Here is a 20,824-nt window from a genome sequence, read left to right on the forward strand (position 1 = left end):
CCACCACGTCTTAGTCCATTCGGACAACATGTCTGTGGTGTCCTACATAAATCGCCAAGGCGGTCTCGGGTCCCGAAACCTGTACAGGCTGGCGGAACGCCTCCTGGTTTGGGCTCAGCGCAACGTGCGTTCGCTGAGGGCAGTGCATGTGCCTGGGCTACAGAATCTGGGTCCAGACAGGCTGTCCAGAGGCAATGTTCCTACGGGCGAATGGTCTCTACACCCGCGAACAGTCCGGCTGTTGTGGGAGAGATTTGGCAGGGCGGAGGTGGACCTCTTCGCGTCCCACGAAAATGCTCACTGCCCCGCGTTCTTTTCCAAGAACGAAAGCGCGCTGTCACGGAAATGGCCGTGCTGCCCGCTTTAAGCTTTCCCTCCCGTCTCCCTCCTTCCGCAGGTGATGGAACGGGTGAGAGAAACGAGATGTTCAATACTGCTTGTAGCACCTCTTTGGAAGAACCAACCATGGTTCCCAGATTTGATGCAGTTAGCAGATGACGCCCCCCCGTGGCCAGTACCGTTGAGGAGGGACCTCCTCTCGCAGGCCAGGGGTTCGATTTGGCACCCTCAACCGGAGTGGTGGTCCCTCCATGTGTGGGCGCTCAACGGTTACCCGCTGATCTCGCAGTGGGAGTGCTAAATACCATCACTCAGGCTAGAGCTCCGTCGACACGACGTCTGTATGCCTCGAAGTGGTCGGTGTTCTCCAGCTGGTGCACAGCTCGAGGATGTTCACCCCTTAGGTTGTGAGGTGACGGAGGTTCTCTCCTTCCTACAGGAGCTGTTGGATAAGGGCAGAGCCCCATCCACGCTCAAAGTTTATGTAGCGGCCATCGCAGCGTTTTCTGAAACAGCGCTCGGTCAGTCAATAGGAAGGAATGATTTGGTCATCCGCTTCCTTAGAGGAGCTAGGAGGCTGAATCCTCCCAGACCTCCGTCAGTCCCCATGTGGGACCTCGCGGCGGTTTTGGAGGCCATGAAGGGTACCCCTTTTGAGCCTATCCAATCAATTAGCCTTCAGCATCTGTCGTTCAAGACAGTATTCTTGTTGGCTCTCGCTTCAGTGAAGCGTGTGGGTGATCTGCACGCGCTCTCGGTGAGCCAGTCGTGCTTGGAGTTTGGGCCTAATGACTCAAAGGTCATACTCAAACCTAGGCACGGTTATGTGCCGAAATCCCTCAACACGCCGTTTCGGGCTCAGGTTATTGCCCTGTCTGCCCTGCCGGTGTCAGGAGAGGATAGAGACTCGAGTCTTCTTTGCCCTGTCAGGGTTTTAAGAGCTCATGTGTCTCGCTCTGCTTTTCGACAGACTGAGCAGCTGTTTGTCTCGTCCGGTGGACGTTCCAAGGGAATGGCTGTTTCGAGACAGACTCTATCCAGATGGATAGTTGACGCTATAGCGTTAGCTTACGCTTCCAGGGGCCTTCAGTGTCCGCTGGGCGTCAGAGCACACTCCACAAGGGGCGTCGCCTCATCGTGGGCGTGGTTTACTGGGATCTCCTTGCAGGATATATGTATGGCGGCAGGTTGGGCCTCGCCGTCTACATTTATCAGGTTCTATAACCTGGAGGTTCCCGCCTTGCAAGCAAGGCTGCTGTCGGTATAGTCGAATCAGGGCCCTGAAGGGAACTCTGAGTTCGTGAGCGTTATGCGCTGCCCAGAGGTGGAAAGTTACGAATTACATTTACTCGCGTTACTGTAATTGAGTAGCTTTTTTGTGTACTAATACTTTTTAAAGTAATTTTTTTAATCTGTAATTTTACTTTTACTTAAGTATATTTTGTTTAAAGTATTGTACTTCGCTACATTTTAAAACACATTAATTACTGAGTAAAAAAAAAAAAAAAAATCGCTCCCTGGAAACTACGTCAGTAAATAATGGGCAGGAGGGCAAACTTGCGCTAAAATCACAAGAAAGATGCAGACGATCAAAACAGGCGTAAGTGGTGCAGACACCGCTGAAAACAAAACCCCGTCATATTCTGAAGTTGTACTCGAAGGAAATGAAGTGAACCCCTGGTCATATGTATGCTCTATTATGCCGTGTAAGCTGTACTTGCCTAGGAAGACCAAACTAGCAGCTTATAAAATCTCGACAAGACATCAACCCTTCGCAAGAATGTAGAGGTAAGGTAAATAATTGCATCGTTGCATTGGTGGTTAAAATGAAGCTTTGACATGTTAGCAAGAGGTTTTACACAAATAAGCCAAAAAGACAGTGGTGAGGAGTGTACTATATATATCGTCTGTGATAATATCATAATTTTTGTTTTAATGATGTGCGCGCGCATTTATAGTGCGTTCTTTCACTGTGTGATTCAGTCTCATAAAATGCATTCAGAATGATCACAAAATTGAAGATATAGGGCCAGAAACTTCACATATTTATATAATTTTATATATTAAATCAAATTCACACAAAGAAGGCCGTCTTTTCCTCCAAAAATCATCATGAATATATACATACATACATACATACATATATATATATATATATATATATATATATAACAGTTCAGTAAACAAGTTAATTAAGAGACTTACGTTTTTAGACACCATATTGCCTTTTTAGCTCTATTTCTACAACAGAAAATAATTCCAAACACAGCCACCAAAGCACAGTTTTGCGTCTCTGAGCAACATGACAGTGTTTCGTTCCTGAATGAATCAACCGTTTAAATGATTCGGTTCAATCGCAATAACTCACTTATTAACAGTGATTTGCTGACACATACTGGCCATTTTAATTTCACATTTAAAGTATCTTTTGATTTTTTTTTAAATAATTAATTTCTTATCATTTCAAATGAGTATTCAACATTTTATGTCTTGTATATCAAAACATTATTCATGCATTTGTAACTGCAGGTTAAATGCATTCTTGTCCTGCACTAAACAGTGTAATACATCTAAATGCCACTTCCAATTAATCTTCTGCATTTCCTCTGCATTAAAAGATGAGTTTGTTGATACTGATTTGCCTGGTAACAGCCCAAATGTTTTAATATTCTAAATAACTGATTCCTTTAAGTAAAAACAACTAGTTTGAGATTAATAGACCTATCCCAGGGGTGTCAAACTCAGTTCCTGGAGGGCCATAGCCCTGCAGAGTTTAGTTCTAACCCTGCTCCAGCACACATATCATGTAGTTTTCAAATAAACCTAAATGATTAGTTTAGCTGGATCAGGTGTGTTTAATTAGGGTTATATCTAAACTGTGCAGGACTGTGGCCCTCCAGGAACTGAGTTTGACACCCTTGGCCTGTCCCATTTTTGACTCCCTCCCACTGTTAAAATGTAACTAAGTAATTTTTACTCTGAGTAAATTTTAAATGAGTTACTTTTTACTTGAGTTGATTTTTAGACTGGTACTTTTACTTGTACTTAAGTAAAATTTCATTAATGTAATGGTACTTTTACTTGAGTAGAATATTTTTGTACTCTTTCCACCTCTGGTGCTGCCGACTGTTATATGGGCAGTATATGGGCAGTATTGGGCATTGCTTCAGGTTTATTGGTGTGTGATCCCTGCGCGCACGGCGTTTTACATTGGGTTCCCGTAGCATCTTAGCTAAGACGCAGTACGAGAGAGCTCTCGTAAGAGAACGTACTCGATTACTAAACGTAACCTCGGTTCTCTCTAGAAGAGCGAACGAGTACTGCGTTCTCTGCCGTGCGTACGATTCACTCCGGTTCGCTTCGGCGATGAAATAAATCAGGTAAGTCAGCCTTTTCGAGCTCCTTTTATAGGTTGGGCCACACCCATTTCGGCGGGAAGTGGCAAGAAGGGCGCGAAGTGCCCTTATTGGTCTGATGTTGCATCAGCCTGCGCTCGATAGGCTGTGCAGTTGCCGCAGAACAAGCCAATGAGCGAACGAGCCGTCTCGCCTATGGCTGTGTACTGCTGCAAATGCGCTTTACAAACATACAAAATTAAGGATAATTTTTTGCTTCAGTATTTCGTGAAAAGAGACTTTTCCCGTAGCGTCTTAGCTAAGACGCAGTACTCGTTCGCTCTTCTAGAGAGAACCGAGGTTACGTTTAGTAACCGAGTACGTTTTGTATCCGACTAGTCGGCTAGTCTAAAAGCAAGAAACTCCTAAAAGATGGTAAGAAAAAAAACTGCATGTGTATATAAAATAGCCTACATTTGAAATACTTAATCTATTAATCACACCGTCAAATCCCTCAGTGAATTCCGCTTAAAATATGTCACTATTGTAGACTTGTGCCGGTATTCCGTAATGCGATATATTGCGGTGATAAATATTCACGATATTGTTATAGTGGGCACTTCTAAATACCGTGAATAAATATACATTACAAATTATTCAGAATTTGGAATGCATTTTAAGAATAGTATTCCCATCAGCTGCTTAAAATGCACAACATCGCTGTATGCTGCTTGAAAGAGCGCATGCGTTCTGATGTAAACAAGCACACATGAGAAGCACATGGAGGAACACGTGAGAGACGCGCTGAATGAAAGCACATTCACTCTCTGACAGCAGATAGCGCTAAAATGCAGCCCTTACCCTGTAAAGACAGTAAATAAAGCAGCTGTTACTTTCTAAATCATATTTAAATAATCTTAAATAACCATTCAGATTTGTGTTTTTCGTATGGTGTTTATTACAGAGCCAACTACTGAAATATTTAGACTTAATAGGCTATTTATCTTCAAACATTCATTTTTTTTTTTTATCTGGACTACAAATGCCCTAGATATTGTTTGAAAGTGTTTTGATCTTTTATTGTTCATTCACACTTTACTTTATGGCTTCATTAGTTAACAAACTGTCAATGAAAAAATTATTCTGAACATTCATTAATCTTAGGTATTTCAATATTTATGACACATTGTTAAAATTGAAAGTTGCAACTGTGTTATTTAATGAGCTAACATGAACTAAGACTTGTATTTAACAAATATAAATAACTTCTACAGTAAATGTAGCTATTGCTCAATGTTTAGCTGTGCACTTACTGAATGAGGACTATGCTATGTCCGAACTGATTACACTATATTTTATGTATTGCACTGTATTTTATTTAAAATCATTTTCTATTTTTAAACTAAATTAAATTCATTTTAAGTAAATTTTTAAATTATTTTAATTTTTAAGTTCTTAAATTGCTTGTTTTATTTTTGTGAGTATTGTTTTTTTTTTTTTTACTTTCTTTTATGAAAAAAACTTTGAATTACCTTTTAACTTTTATATATTTTTCTGTATTGCTTTATTCTTTTAAATATTTAGTTATTTTTGTTATAAGAAAAAAAAGTTATTTAACCTGTTATACTGTATTATGGCCACTGTTTTAAAACAAAATTTCAATACCGTGATAATATGGTATACAGTGATAAAAGCATCATCAATTAACTAGGGCTGCACGATATTGGGAAAAAATAACATTAGGATATTTTATTTTTCTCCGATATATATTGCGACGAGTCAATGTATAGAAAAATAATGTAGGAACTAGATTTTCTTTAAAAAAATATATATATAAATACGCTACAGTGGCTTCTGGAGTCGTTTTTGTAATAAAATTTTACTTCCGCATCTGGAAATGGGCGTGACGGGCGTGACGTAGCAAGAGGGAGAGCGGTTGATTCAAACAACAGGGAAAAAAATGGACCGCAATGACGTTTCAGACGCTGAGGAAATTGTTCATACTTACTCGTATGACGGACCACAGCCATACAATTATGAGCCTGCTAGGCTGCCAAGAGAGCAGGGACAGGCCAAGATTAATGTTGGACAGAACAACGGTCAGAGGAGACAAATTGAGTTGTGGTGTGAGGAGAACCAGTGGAGAACAGGCCAGGTGTCTTGGTGAGAGACCAGTGTTAGCTTATAGATACACGTTCGCTAACAATATAAACTGTGCTCACAATATTGTACAGATTATTACCATCGTATATCAGTTAATAGCAAATATATTATTGGTCATCTGGGCGTATTGGAACTTACAATAACAGAAACTAAGCTTTGATCAGGCGTTTGTCATGCTCATTAATATCCGTCCAGACTTACGTTACGTGATATAACTTAGTAGTTTCTCATCGAGAGACAGATATTTTTATTCCTGATACAATTTTTTGTTCCATAGGTGCATGTGTGGGAAATGCGAGGCAATGTTTAAAGCTGAGGAAAGTCAGTGTTGCAGGGAGGTGGATGCCTACTGGGCCTTAGTGGAAAATGTCACACCCAGACTTGATGTGCAGTGCCCGACTCTGCACCCAGGCTTCGAGGCTTGCTGTCTGAACCCATATGTGCTACGGATAGCCTATATGCACTTCAGACAGGAGCATGGACCTCTCCAGGCCAGCAGACATGAGTATGTTTATGGTAGAGATAATTTATTACTTTTGAGCTAAAAAGACATGTTCTAAGCGATCTCACGCGTCTTTTAGGCCAAAACATTTTTTTTCACATACCGCAAACATCGATATCTCCTCACCATCCGCTAGCTGCCTGTCCCCTGAACACAAACGCAGCTAAAACATGTATCACACTATTTGATGCCATTGGTATAAGACTATCAATATTGATATTTCTTCCATGTCTCAAAGCAATACTGCTATACTGCATACCGACAGGTTGTCCGCTGGGCCTATGGCATTCTGGGCAGGCACATCAGGAAGCCCTTACCTGCATGTGTCATGTCAGCCATTAGAAGACAGTTTCCAGAGGAAGGAGGACTCTATAAAGGTTTTGAATGGCCCAATTTTGTTGACAACCAATAGAAAATAAACAAACAAATCACAAATTGTCGTATAAAACTTTTTATGATCATATATACAATTTAACAATCTTTCGGGTATCACTAAGATTTCGTTAACGTGTTAAATCGTGAATGCTGTGTTATATACACGCCAACAGCCTCATCCTTGTTGATCCTCTGGAGGGATCTGGAAAGGGGAGCAGGTGTAGTGGAAAACAATACTGTGCTGCGTTCTCGTAGAGCCTGTGGTGACCTGGAGTATTCCTCTCTCAGAGATTCCATGAGGGCTGATGCATATGCTGGGAGAAGGAAGCAAAAGTGTAGATCACATTCATTGCTAACTCGTGGTCTGACTTAGTTAATATTTAAGAACTGACTGAAACTGCCCACCATATGATGGCTTTTCCTTAACAGGACGGACTACCCAGCAACCTTTGCGGAACCTTGGATAGCGAACCGCATCACACGCCTCACTATCACTGGTTCCAGCAACTTCTCTGCTGCCATTGTGGTTGAAATGCAGGGCTGCCAAGAGAAGTCTGTAGAAAAAAAAAAAAAAAGTCATTTTACCCATTACAAGTTGTGCATATGTAAATAAACCCAGAAGTAAAAAACTGGGGAAAAAAAGCATTGCTTACTGCACATTTAATGAAATTTGGGCTGCTGTGTTAGACTGCATTAGTTTCAGAAAGTACTCATTCTTTCACATCACACACTTACCTGCTGTACATCCCAAGAAAGGAGAACCCAGTGTGCTTTGGTGCAAAGTGCAGGATAAGGGAGTGAAATGCCTCCAGTGAAAAAGTCTGATGCTGTGGGGACAACTGCCGAACATCCTTTACCAGCGCTGTTCTAGTAGCTACACTCTCCAGTTTAACTGCTACAGTTGATCCTGCATAAACAAACATTTTGTTTTTAAGATGAGTCATGAGTGTACGACCACAATGAGGTGGGATTTTTTCAGAATCGATCCGATACCAAAAGTTCAGAGTATTGACCGATACCAGCTCCATTTTAAAAACAAAAAATCAAGTAGAATTTATATAACTGGGTGTTGAACTGATAATCACCATTTTGTGTGTTAAACAATCTTCCTAATACAGACACTTCATTATAATGAAAAACAACACATCCAAAAAAGAATTTATCATAATCCGTGACAAAAATGCTATTATAAACTACATTAGTGGATAAATCGGCAGTACAATTTAATCTAGAAAAATCTGAACATTTAGGGAAGAAAAAAAATAATTTAGTGGGAAACAAATAAGAGACAATAAGTGTAACACCTAATCTGGTAAAACTTTACCCATTGCTCTTTGCATTGTTGTAAAATACATTAATAAAAAACAAAAATGGCAGTTTCGAATCCGATACTCAGCATAGGCATCGGCTTGGGCATCCCTAATAAACAGTATTTTGTACCTGGTTCCAGCCATTCCTTGTTCCTTGCTTCGCCCTCCAGAGGTGGATGTGCACAGCAGGGAAACGTAGGAGTGCCATGTTCGTGGATGTCCTGAACGTGGTTGACCATGCTTTTCCACTTGGCCTCCATCACATCTGCATCTCCATTAGGAGTGGAAGCGGCAGTCCAGTAGAGGTGGTTAATAACAGCTGGCCTCCACAGCTTCAGTTCTTCACACTCCCTCTCCTTTGCAGCAGCATCCAATGCTTTCCCTAGACCTGTTTCACAACAGAAACACAAAATGTTAAAAAGGAAAATGTAATTATAGACAATATAAACAAAACTACTTTCATCAAGATACATACTTTTTCCAATATGCCAGATGTCAAAGAAATGGCTTGTTCCTTTGGGACACAACTCCTCCCGCACCCACTTGGCAACCTGAAATGTTTGAAAAAACATTGATTACAAGAACACTTGATTTTAGCTGTAAATAGAGTCAGGGGCAAGATTCATGTGTGTTTCTTTACCTGCCGATTTCTGTCTGTGATCAGGGCTGACACTTGCATATGTTGCTGAGTCAGAAAACTTATGCTGCGCTTTAGGCCCTCTAACTCACACCAGCTGCTACTTGGGACCTCGGAGCTCTATAAAAAATATTTTGTCATCTCACTGTGTAACATTAAACAGGTGATATGAGTGTTTGATAATATTAACTTACCTGGACAAGTTGAAGATCTAAAACCTTGTTGATTCTGTCCTCAATCAAAGAGTATGTGCCATATTTTGCACAATGGCCAGGAGAATCTGACCTATGAATGTCAAAAACAGTTTAATTCATATGGTTAAGCACAAAAACTAATACATTAAACTGTATTATCCAGTTTAGACTTGTTTTCCACTTTAATGATATAAGCTGAAGTGTGCTACCTGCAGTCACCAGACAGGATCAGTCCACCCCTCATCTCTTTCAGATCTCTGATGATCCCTGCCTGCTCATTCTGCCACGCCTGCATGATGGTTGGAATCGTGTACAAGCGCTGATGGTGAAAGAAGGTGCTGGCAGTGATGCTATGAAGCCCAAACAGCTTCAACATCCTGATGGTCTGGGTAGCCATGCAACCTGAAAAGTGGATGGCCCCACTCAGTAATAGGTTGCAGGCTGGCATATTTCGATGCAGCATTGGCTGGTTCTGCCAAAAACGCTACCCACATGCTGCACAGACCTAAGAGATGTATGTGAAAGGCAGAAAATGACTATAACATACAAACAACAAAGTATAATGATTAAACTATACAAGTTATGTTACAACATCATTTTCTACCAGAAAACACAAATAGTTTCTTACTTGCTTTATTTTTACAAAAGTTCCCTTCTGCTTCTCAACATTGCCTTGGGTTTCCCCACAACAGGCTGGGCAAATGGTAAAGAGAGACATCAACTGGCTTTGGCACACAATGACTTATCAGCAGCACTGAAAAAAAAAAAAGAAAAACATTATTTTTGACTTGACACAATTTGATCATATAAAAACTTAAATATAAGAAAAATAAGTCTTACTTGAGGTCAGGGTGAGATTCCTGCTGTGGTTCCTCATCAGATGAATCACTTGTCATTTCCCCCTCTGGGATCCATGACATATCACCAGGTTTATCCATGAAAACAGAGGATGACTCCTCATCGGTATCCACAGGACTGGGCAGTGGAGTTGACATTGATTTCTCAAACCTTTCTGTCTGAGTCCCCACACTGACCATCTTGGGCTGTGCCTGGACAGCTAGAATAAAAATAGGTCCAGTTATACAATTGTGAAACAGCATGTACATGATACATCATAAATATATTTTTTTTACTTTGAGCAATGATGGAGCTATAACGTAACTTGACTCTTCTTAGAAGCAAATAAAAGAAAGCAGCTTCTTGGAAAAAATGAAATGTAATATTGAAACGTTAGTAGGCTAGTTATTAAAGTTGCTGATCTGTGGACACTGGATAGTTCATTCATTGCACATCATAATGTAAAATGTTAATCCACCTGATGAACGATGTGAAGGTCTGAGGTCACACTGTGAGCCAAAGTGATGCACAGATGATTGAGGGGCCAGTGGAGAGAAAGGCTCTTGCTCTGGGTCAGCAACAAACACTGCAGCACTGGCTGAAGATGTATCTCCCAATTCATTACTTAAATCCTTATAAACAAACATGACAAATTACGAATTAGCTGTGCTGGCAACTAGCATTAGTTATTATGCCTAACCAGCTAGCTGCGAAACTTTACAACAACTTATACACGCCACGTTGCTTCTCATTATTTAAATCATTATGTTGCCTGATTTGTTAGTTAGTAAATGTAAAAAAAAAAAAATAAATAAATAAATACTTACGTAGCACAGTTCACGTTTTCGTCGAGCTGCATCTCTGACTGATCCGTGACCACCGTGTTTCCCACCGGCGGGAGAACCCGAAGCTACGTGCACTGAAGGAACCGCACCAGCTCTGAGTCTCACTCGGTTCTTACTTCGGTATCCCATGTTGAACTCCATCATATCGCCGGGTCGATAATCCTCCGATCTGAAATGAACGCTACACACGACCGCGTTTTCCGAAGCCGAAGCGGAAGAGAAATCCCGTCTCTTCACCTGCACAAACCCCACCCAGGCACGAAAGATAGCACCGTCCTTTTTCTTGTTAGGAAACTGGTGGAGTCGATGTCCTGACAGGCTGGAGTTTTTGCAAGCTCCACAAACACAATAATTTACCATGACGATGATAAATTGAAATACAAAACCTACTGAAAACACACTGACTCACGACCGCGCTTACTGAATACCAACCTACTCTGCACTGAGCAGCGGCAGAGCACAACAGCACACATCTCCCTCTTGTGACGTAAAATGACGTGATGTTGGGAAAAAAAGCGTTTTTTACGAGCAGTCAAAGAAACGCTCACTTTATCTACTAAATTGGTGTCCTTATGTCATTTTAAACCATTTTAAATCCTGCATTATCTTTTTATATGGTATTTTCATACACGGTTAAATATTAATTTAGATTTTTTTTTAAACCTGCAATATGCTCTTTAAGCGTTTGACACGAATTCGCGTCTGCCGCCAGAGTTGAAAAATTTGAATTCTGGCGTCAATTCGCGCCACGTTAACCAATCAGGAGCCTGCTAGGAGTCACTCATTCAACAAGGAGGACCGACTGATGTTGTCAGTGAGCAGTCAACCGGAGCTATATGACAAAAGTTCATTTTTCATCATGAACTTCATGGTCATCCAATTCTCATCAGATAACTCCAAAGTCCTGGCATCTGAAAGTTGGGTGATGGATCTGTCAGATAATACAGGAGCAACAGACCATCTCTGTTCGTGTAAGAGTGAAAACATATCGCTGACTGAATTCCATCTAATTTTGCAGGACTGTATAAGTGTATGTCTAGGCAAAGCTTGCTGTTCCTGCTTTTCCTTGAGTGCAACAGTTACCATAGTGCTATGGTGGAAATGGCTCACCAAACTTGTGCATGCACCAATTAACCGTGTCATGGTGTTAGCTTTCAATCCATCTGTTACCGCTAACTGGGGAGTTTGAATCCTAACCCTAGGGTTGTGGGTTTGAGTCTCGCGCAAGGCACCGAACCCCCAACTGCTCCCCGGGTGCCGCAGATTGTCTGAAGTTTAAAATCATTGGTGTACCCATAAGACAATCACAACGTTTGGTTACGAAATGAAACTTTTCCCAAAACCTGTCAAGAGTAGGGCCACAACATCACCTCTATTCAAAATGTGAAACAAACACTCTTCTTGTTCGGGCTTCAGTTGGCAAATGCAGAGATTATTCTCCACAACAGAGCGAATTGCATCCATATCCGCAGTCATTCTCGATTTCGCGAACCTAAACTACAATCTTAAATTCGGCGCTTACGCTTAGTTAGCGTCTACGTCACTGCCCTCAGCCCGCCCTGTTCGTTGATTGGCCGGCTGGTTTGGAGTCGGAGGAAATCTGGGAGATGGTTTGCTATCTTAGTCTGAGTACAGAAGCGAACTGAAAGTAAGCGGAAGTATGAAGTCTGACATAGTCAGGCTAGTATGTATGCACTTGGATGGATTAAATGCAGAGCACAAATTCTGAGTATGGGACACAATACTTGTACAGTATGGTGCATTTTTTTTTATTTATTTCAATTGAAATTAAATAGTATAGTAAAAAAAAAATGTATATACACATATACATATATATATATATATATACACAGTCGTGGCCAAAAGTTTTGAGAATTACATAAATATTGGAAATTGGAAAAGTTGCTGTTTAAGTTTTTATAATAGCAATTTGCATATACTCCAGAATGTTATGAAGAGTGATCAGATGAATTGCATAGTCCTTCTTTGCCATGAAAATTAACTAAATCCCAAAAAAACCTTTTCACTGCATTTCATTGCTGTCATTAAAGGACCTGCTGAGATCATTTCAGTAATCGTCTTGTTAACTCAGGTGAGAATTTTGACAAGCACAAGGCTGGAGATCATTATGTCAGGCTGATTGGGTTAGAATGGCAGACTTGACATGTTAAAAGGAGGGTGATGCTTGAAATCATTGTTCTTCCATTGTTAACCATGGTGACCTGCAAAGAAATGCGTGCAGCCATCATTGCGTTGCATAAAAATGGCTTCACAGGCAAGGATATTGTGGCTACTAAGATTGCACCTAAATCAACAATTTATAGGATCATCAAGAACTTCAAGGAAAGAGGTTCAATTCTTGTAAAGAAGGCTTCAGGGCGTCCAAGAAAGTCCAGCAAGCGCCAGGATCGTCTCCTAAAGAGGATTCAGCTGCGGGATCGGAGTGCCACCAGTGCAGAGCTTGCTCAGGAATGGCAGCAGGCAGGTGTGAGTGCATCTGCACCCACAGTGAGGCGAAGACTTTTGGAAGATGGCCTGGTGTCAAGAAGGGCAGCAAAGAAGCCACTTCTCTCCAAAAAAAACATCAGGGACAGATTAGCAGTTTAGCTACAGATAAAGCAGTTTAGCAGCAAACTTTTTGAAAACTAATATTTATGTAATTTTCAAAACTTTTGGCCACGACTGTATATATATATATATATATATATATATATATATATATATATATATATATATATATATATATATATAGCAAGCACTAGTGTTGTCAAAAGACCCGGTACTTCGGTACCAAGTCGGTACTAAAAGATTTTTAATGTGACGGTACCAGGTTTCTTTAAGTACCGGTAGTACCGAGGTCCCGTTCAAACCCGGTTCAGCGCTATGATTTCCGCGAAGCAGAAAACGAGGACGGAATCTCAAAATCCAGTCATGAAAATGAAACTTACATTTTAATATGGACAATCATGGAATTTGTCAAATTTAGCATAAATTAATCAAATCAAATCTCCATATGGACCAGTATCTGTAAATGTTAAGCTGCAAAAGTTGTTTGAAATATGAATCCGTGTTCTGCGCGTCTCCGTGTTCTGCTCAAACTCCGCGGGTTTGTTTACTACATAGACCGAAGCGCATGACACTTGCATTAAATTCAGCATCTGAGCTTCAGAGTTCGCTCTCCATCAAGCGATCTGAACTTTTCAGTTCATCTCAATGGACGCACAGCGCACCTGTAATTGATGCTCTATAAACTCTTTGTGAAGGAGCACGACTCACCGTCGCTTTACTGATAGCGCTGTTTCTCACACATGCAAAGAGAGAGAGCGAGAGTCTTACCACGCTGAATCGACTCGCTATATGTAAACTATTCTTTATTGTCTTTTCTTGTAATGGAGTTCATTTAGAATTATTCATATTCATTTTTGAACAAGCAGAAGACATTCCGGTTTCTCCGGTAGTGGGCGGAGCTAATGCGCAAATGGCAATTTCATTGGCTGGCGCTGATTTAGTACCGTCCCTGTTTTGATTTCAGCAAATCAGTTTGACCGAACGCAGACAACGTGATTAATATTCATGAACCCAGCAGCTCATCAATTCATAGTGCATTGTATATACATTAGTATGATAGTAGAATTAGTAGTAGTATTATCTTTTAATAATTAATATGAATAATAATTAATATGATCTATTACTATTTTTTTTACAGAAACCATCAATGACCAAAAATATCTTAAGCATCACCACCAGTTTTAAGTTCAGTTAAAATGACAAATATGCATTCATTAGGCCTAAAAGTTAATTTTTACATAAAGGCATTGTGCTAGAAATATTACTATTATTTAGTAAAATGTATGTGATACTGCTACTACTGTTTGAAAAAAATTATAAAACTATTTTTTAAAGAAATAAATCACAACATTTCTTCCATGTTTTAATTTCAATAGCAAATCCCCTTTATTTACCAAAAATAAAATGTGTTTAAATTTCATGAATTAAAAGACAAATTAAATTTGGGTGGAACTTGTTTACTGTTTTTCATAATTATATAACTTGTAGAAAAACTTTAAACACAATTGTAAATAAGTATAAAGAATGGCATTGGTTTTATTTTTAGTGCTGAAAAGTTATTTATTTTTTTAATTAGCATATTTTTGTGTTTTGCTTTGGTACCGAAATTGGTACCGAGAACCGTGGATTTTCACTGGTATCGGTACCGAATACTGAAATTTTGGTACCGTGACAACACTATATAGCACATGCCTAAACGTGGTATTAATAAATTAATATTACACCATGGATGGTTTTGGTTAATGTTATTCAACATTTTGTTTTTCATAGTTCCTGTCATGCGTTTCCATTGGCCTCATGTAATCCTGCTATTGGTTGTCTTGTTCATGTATCTCATTCTTATTGGTTGAACTGGTCATGTGGTTCTTAAGTTCAGTTTTGTGATTGGGTCACTGTCTTGAATGTTCACAGCATTCCTTGTTTAGTCATTTTGCCTTGTGTATAGATAGCCCTCATGTTTTCATTGTCTTTTGTCTGCCTGCTTTGTTGCCTGTAACTAGAGTTGTGTTCCTTTTGGGATATAATAAAACTGCACTTGGGTTCACCCAGGGATCACCTTCAGTGGACCCTTATTATATATTATTGTTATTATTATTCTTGTTGGTGTATTCAAGTACTAAAATATTTAGGAACATATGCCTGACACACAGAATTGTAATGTTCCATTTAACTTACATGGAAGTAAATTAAAATCTCTATCAAGCAAATGTCTATGTCTAATCTAAGAATCTATGTTTAAAATATAGTGAGGGGCAGGTTGGGTGCAAAAGTTAAATGTCAGAGAACAAAAAAAAAAGGCATTATAAGTGAAAAGTAATTATTAAATTATAAAAATAAAGGGGGGAAAAAGAACACGTTACAGGGAAAACCACGGAAGACCGTGTGCCAGAAAAAATGCAAGTCATGTTAGCATTGGTGGTTCAGTGGTAGAATTCTCGCCTGCCACGCGGGAGGCCCGGGTTCGATTCCCGGCCAATGCAACAATGTTTTTTTAAATTACGAAAACAAAAAATAAATTAATGCATTAAAACTAATTTTAAATATAAGTTTACAATATGGCATTACATCATCGAACATGCTGATGACATTTAGCATGCTGATGTCTGATTTCAAGACTGGGGTTAGTTGCTCTCTGGTAGAACATCTGTGATGAATTATACATGACTAAGTGTTACGGAGACAGAGGATCCAAGGGTCAAGTGGTCTCTGCCTTTCATTGCTTTCCTGACTTGTTAACATCACTTGAAGTTTTACCTATATCTAAAGTTTAAGAAAGCTTCTTTTTCAATTATTGTATCACTCTAATTATGCAAAGTTCTTTATGTCATCAAATTTTAACAAGATGTGTAGTGAGTTGCAATTGCCATCATTTTCACCAGCTCTAATAGGCTCATATACTCATTTAGAGAGTATGAAGAGCAAGAGGGGGAAAGAGAAATCCTGAGAAAGAGAGATTTATGTGGAGCGTCAACAGAGCTCAGAAACATTAATCATTGTTCAATCCAGACAGTGCACTTCAGGTACCACCACTTCTTAATGACCAAAAGCATGAGTTTGTGTGTGTTTGTAACAGAGTGGGGTGAGTCGAGTTGAAAATACAAATCAAAAGAAAATAAAGTGGAAAACTTTTACTTTAATGAGTCTGACCAACTGGTCAACTAACCATGTCATGACTAAAGCGCTACACTAATTAAATGTTATAATAGACTGCCATCTGCTGGAAGCCAGAGGAACTGTCTGTATTTGTCAGATTGACATCCTTGCAGTCTCATCTTAAGCAGACTCTGTCATGAAACCACAGACTCAGCTCATGTGACTAATATTTTTCTCAAAAATGAAATTCTGAATCTATTTTAAGGCACAGGCACACATCAGTACTTACAAATGTTGTACTCCTGGATGTGGCTGTAAATGGGTGAATAGCTAAAAAGCACCACCATGATGGGATCTCCATTCCCGTTGTCCACTGTGTGAGCAGTATGTCCCTCCACAGCGAAGAGTTGGACCTGCAGCCCAGGGCTGGGTGTTCTGAGGGACCAAGACCAGCTACGTGTATCAAACAGCCACAGTTCATTGGTTACGTTTCCCGGAGCCTGCCTCCAGCTTCCAACTAAACACAAAGATATCATCCTGCAAAAGGTAGAGCAGAGAAATTAAGATGACATGAGTTCTTGTGCAAGTATTTGAGGTATTACATTACCTCAGGCTGAGCTAAAGTTGGAGACCAATTTACCAGCACCACAGTAGCACATATTCTCCTGTGTAAACAGCCAGTCAATACACTGCATCTAGAAAGGACTCCATGGAGAACAGACTCAAACCTAGTGACACTGACTGCTGCATCTTTTTGCATCTCTCACTAATAAAATCATACAACTAGTCTCCTTTTTTAATTATTTTAAAAAAGAAAAACGTTATTTTAAGCTGTAATAATTTCACAATATTACCATTTTTAATGTATTTTGGATCAAATAAATGCAGCCTTGGTGAGCATAAGAGACGACTTTATAAAAAATAAAAACTTATCCATCAGATTGGAAAGGAAGAATTTAAGTATATCTGCAGCAACACATTTATTTGGTTCAGATAAAACTGCAGACTGCTGATTCATTAAAGTGCTTTATGATTCATGAAACAGTAAGCAAAAGGCCATCTCATATTCTACTGACTGAACTTATATGCATGTATACACACACAAGAATGCACAACCTATAATCCTCCGTAAATGAATGTTTCACTAGCCTGCTAGTGCATTCCTTTCTTCAAAATGCATTCAACAAATAAAGACATCTGCCAGATGACAGCTTAAAGAAGTCAATTCGTGTGTATTTTGGACATGCCATGACCTTTTGCCACAATGAAGGCAGCCAATTTGAAACAATGTGCACTGCGCATAAGAGAAAGTATGTGTGCATGTATATATGAAGAGTTCAGATGGAAAAGCCTCTAAATGCTAACTGAAATGTTTTTATCGGGCTTCTAAATTAATGTTCATTTATTTCTCTTTAAATGGCATAGAAAAGGACCTATACATTGCCATTAAAATAAAATGACTGAACCTAAACATAGGAGTCTGATAAAAATGCTAATTTAAGAAGAACATTTCAGATGGCAGTTAGAGACTTTTCCATCTGAACTCTTCTTATGCATAATGAACAAGTGTGAGGTCTTGGTGACCACTAAATTGTTGCACAGGTATATCCACTGCTCTATTATACGAATTAAAAAAAAAGCCCATTGAAACCCGTTTACACTGTGAACTGAGAGAAAGTTCCTGCTTATTTCCTTCAGACTCAGTGAGTGTATCTTTGAAACCATTAGCAGTATAAATATTCTTATGAATCCACAGACATTATCACAGGCTCTGGTGGTGAAAACAAACACCCTGCGGTGAAAAATTCATCAGAAAGAATGTAATTCACAGTTGTGTACAGAATAACTTCACCCCATTTCTTCAATTAACATACATCACAGTAGTGCATGACAGCATGCGTCTCAACCAAAATTAAACTCAGTTCTAGTTTGTTATCTAAACAAAATGGAGCACAGAGGGATAACAGTGGCTTTCTAGGTGTAAAGGAGTCCAGTCTATTCTTGTGCATATTATTGCTGCAGTATGCACAAAAATGCCTGTTGTACTCTCTTATACAATTCAGATTGTTTCTAGAATATTGTGTCGGGTGATCACATGCATTTTAAATAATTGCTTAAAGCTTCATTGGCCAAAAAAAAAACGTTTCACAAAAAACAAATTTGACTGTTTTTGAACCTGGTTACCTCCAAAGAAACACGTGCAGCCATGATCGCTTTGCATCACAATGGCCTCACATGCAAGGAAATCGCTACAAAGAATATTGCACCACAAAGCAAAAAACATTTACTGGATCATTAAGAACTTCAAAGAGAGGGGTTTGACTGCAGTGAAGAAGTCTTCAGGACGTCCCAGAGTGTCCAGCAAGCGCCAGGACCGCCTTCTACAGATTCAGCTACAGAACCGTGTCTCCAGCAGTGCAGAGCTTGCTCGGGAATGGCAGCAGGTTTGTGTGAGAGCATCTGCACGCACAGTGAGGCCAAGACTTTTGGACAAAAGCCTGGTGTCAAGAAGAGCAGCAAAGAAGCCACTTCTCTCCAAGAAAAACATCTAGGACATACTAAAATTCTGCAAGAAGTACAAGAATTAGACAGCAGAAGACTGGTGCAAATTTATTTTCTCTGATGAAGCTCCCTTCCGACTGTTTGGGACATCTGTAAAATCAACTGCTACCATGAGTCCTGTGACGCGCCAACCGTGAAGCATCCTGAGATCATTCATGTGTGGGGTTGCTTTTCAACCAAGGGAGCGGGGGCTCTCATAATTCTGCCCAAAAACACTGCCATGAATAAAGAATGGTATCAAAACCTGCAAGAGCGACGACTTCCCACGATCCATGAGCAATTTGGTGATGATTTCTGCATTTTCCAGCATGAGGGGGCAAAAAGCATGAGTGATAAAGAAGTGGCTTGAGGATCATTACACTGAAGTTTAGGATCTGTGGCAACTCCCCAGATCTCAATCCCATCGAGAACATGAGGTCAGTCCTCAAAAGGCGAGTGGACAAGCAGAAGCCTAGAAATTGTGATCAACTTGATCAAATGCATTAACTGTTAAAGTATGTTTTTATTTCCTCTTTCCAGCTTTTTCTGCCATTGTCCCTTTACTTTCATCATTCTACTTTAAATAATTACTTTAAGTTTGCAGGCAGGCTAAGCCAAGTATTTACTTTAATGTTTCAATTAAGTGGTCACTTTTTTTTGTTGACTGACAAAAGAAAAGCAGTGTTGCATTGGCCGGGAATCGAACCCGGGCCTCCCGCGTGGCAGGCGAGAATTCTACCACTGAACCACCAATGCTTACATGAAAACCCGAAGGGAGTTCCCGCGGTCATGTGGAACTGCATTTACAACTCGAACACTCTCAAGACTATTTAATTTTTTTCTCCAGTTCTGCCCTTTTCTCTCCTGTACACTTCTACAGTTTCTGTACTCTCTCTGCACTGGTTTTAGACGCCACGTGTGCCTCAGCCCCACATGACCACGTGAGCACAACTGCTCCTTTCATGTGAACATTGGTGGTTCAGTGGTAGATTTCTCACCTGCCACAGGCCGGCCAGCCGTGGATACTTATAATTCACTGACAGGCAATCGGAGATCAGCATTTGGGCAGCCTGCCAAAGAGCGGAAATGTCACAGCCAATGAGATTTTATAAGCATTTTTTGCCCTTTTTTATACCTGGGTTTCAAAGAGCTTTGTGTTTTTTATAAAACAAAAGAATATAATTTAACAATAAATTATGGCTGCAAAGTATTTTAAATGTATGTCTTGTATTTTTTGATTAGAAGACATTATTATGAATGAATTATGATTATTAAAATACAGCAAAATAATAGTAAAACATCACATGGTTATTTTAAAAACATGAATGGTTATATTAAATGGCTTTTGAAAAGTAAATAAGAGGCATTTAAATTGAATTCAAACTGAGTAATATTCAAGTATTGAATGAAAATTGATTGAGTGATGGAACAATATAAGTCACTAGGCATGGGCCGGTATGAGATTCTGAATTTCTGACGGTATGATAATCTTAAGCAAAAATATCATGGTTTCACGGTATTGTTGTTACAGCTCTGAAATGTTATTTTTAAATGACTGGGTGAAGAAAAAAAAACATTATTTTTCCTAAATCTGTAATTACAGTTAATATATAATAATAATAATAATAATAATAATAATAAATAATAATCATACACATCATTTGATTGAATAATAACCCAATTTGAAGCAAAAACAATGTTTGACAAGCTTTGTGAAATTATACCACAAACCTTTCAGAAGTCAACTTCCCTCAGAAACACATTCATATAAAATATTGAGGATTTTCTTCCAATAGTTTGTGCATCATGAACAGTGAGTGATCTGTCTGCTACAGTATTTTTCTCTGTGTGTCCGTCTTCGGCGTCTCTGGCCTGTGTTAACGGGCATTAACAGACTTCATATTATCACATAAATGACATTGTGCAAGTCCAGAACAGAGAGTTGTAATTAGAGGTCGACCGATATATCGGTCGGCCGATATATCGGGTCGATATTTGTCATTTTTTAATATATCGGCATCGGCCGATATCCGTGTTTAGTAGTGCCGATTTAAAGTCAGGCACGTCGGCGGTCAGCCCCGTGTT

General features: G+C 39.5%; 1 long non-coding RNA gene and 2 other non-coding genes across 3 annotated transcripts in view; 1 reads left to right on the forward strand and 2 right to left on the reverse strand.

Moving 5' to 3' along the window:
- Nucleotides 1–20,824, reverse strand: part of LOC132110777 (uncharacterized) — a 95,229-nt gene that overhangs the window by 65,691 nt on the left and 8,714 nt on the right. The gene's annotated exons all lie outside the window — the stretch shown is intronic.
- Nucleotides 15,515–15,585, forward strand: trnag-gcc (transfer RNA glycine (anticodon GCC)). The gene has a single exon. It is a non-coding gene; the product is annotated as a tRNA-Gly (tRNA).
- Nucleotides 19,425–19,495, reverse strand: trnag-gcc (transfer RNA glycine (anticodon GCC)). The gene has a single exon. It is a non-coding gene; the product is annotated as a tRNA-Gly (tRNA).

This window comes from Carassius carassius, chromosome 30 (genome assembly GCF_963082965.1).
Source record: "Carassius carassius chromosome 30, fCarCar2.1, whole genome shotgun sequence".
NCBI lineage: Eukaryota > Metazoa > Chordata > Actinopteri > Cypriniformes > Cyprinidae > Carassius > Carassius carassius.